The 1207-nt window shown below is 42.8% G+C and overlaps 1 pseudogene; it reads left to right on the top strand.

The window, feature by feature from the left end:
* Window positions 1-507: 507 nt before the first annotated feature.
* LOC142289062 (nucleoporin NUP35 pseudogene) lies at window positions 508-1193 on the top strand (annotated as a pseudogene).
* Window positions 1194-1207: the final 14 nt, after the last annotated feature.

Below are 1207 nucleotides of genomic sequence, written 5' to 3' on the forward strand. Positions count from 1 at the left end.
TGTTCACCTTGTACTACATTACATTTTTCACTTAAATATAAGCAATATATGTGGGAGTCAGAGTCGTGGAGTTGGAGTCGGTGCAAGAGAAATTGAGGAGTCGGAGTTGCAGGTTTGTCTTACCAACTCCACAGCCCTGCTCACAAGCTCGCATGCTGCATAGAAATCAGAGACATATAAGGCTGTTTTGATGAATAAACCTGTGGGCAACCATTTGTGAATGAGCCAGTGAGTATTGATTGGGGAAATTCATTGTTTCACGCTCGATATTTGTAGCTAACATATGTAATATAATTATAGAATTTCCTACTTACAGTAAGGCAATCTGATGACCACCTATTTAATATAAATTAAAATAGAGAATTTGTTAAGAAAATGAACTCTGCATTGGAAGCAGTCTGCCCCCCTTCAACAGTGGAGGAGTTTATTAATATTTTTAGTACCGATATTTTTTTTTTTTTTTTTTAAATCCACGTTGAAAGTCAGAGTTTTGTGGCTGTTCCTGTCATGTCCACTTTCTCTCTGGAGTCGCTGTGTGGTGAACCAATGACACTGGGTTCACCAACCTTTCTGAAGCCTGGTGGTGGTGCCCAGTTCCTGCCCGGCTTTCTCATGAGTGATATACCAACCCCTGTAACTCCACAGCTGCGTCCATCAGTCGGCATTATGGATCTGCGATCGCCATTGATAGCAGGGAGCTCTCCTCCTCAGCCTGTGCTTCCAGCTCATAGAGATAAGAGTGGCACACCCACTGTTGCAAGCATTTATGATGATCTTCTAAGCCCAAGTCTTGGATCCACACCTTTAAGTTCAAGAAAACTGACAAACCTTTCCACAGTGCAGGCATCTCACATAGGAGTAGTCCCATCCACCCCATGTGCACCTGCAAGAGTTTTTAGTCCAGCAACCGTTATGCAAACCAGGAAAGGAGCTTTTCTCCTGCACAAGTGGATCCCTTTTACACACAAGGTGACGCTTTAACATCTGATGACCATCTGGATGATTCTTGGGTTACGGTATTCGGGTTTCCTCAAACCTCCGCCTCCTACATTTTACTAAAGTTTGCTCAGTACGGGAATATAGTAAAACATGTGATGTCCAATTCAGGGAACTGGATGCACATACAGTACCAGTCCAAACTGCAGGCGAGGAAAGCATTAAGTAAAGATGGGATGGAAAAATATTTGGAGATTGCATCACGATTAGT

The sequence above is a fragment of the Anomaloglossus baeobatrachus genome, unplaced genomic scaffold (genome assembly GCF_048569485.1).
Source record: "Anomaloglossus baeobatrachus isolate aAnoBae1 unplaced genomic scaffold, aAnoBae1.hap1 Scaffold_891, whole genome shotgun sequence".
Taxonomy (NCBI): domain Eukaryota; kingdom Metazoa; phylum Chordata; class Amphibia; order Anura; family Aromobatidae; genus Anomaloglossus; species Anomaloglossus baeobatrachus.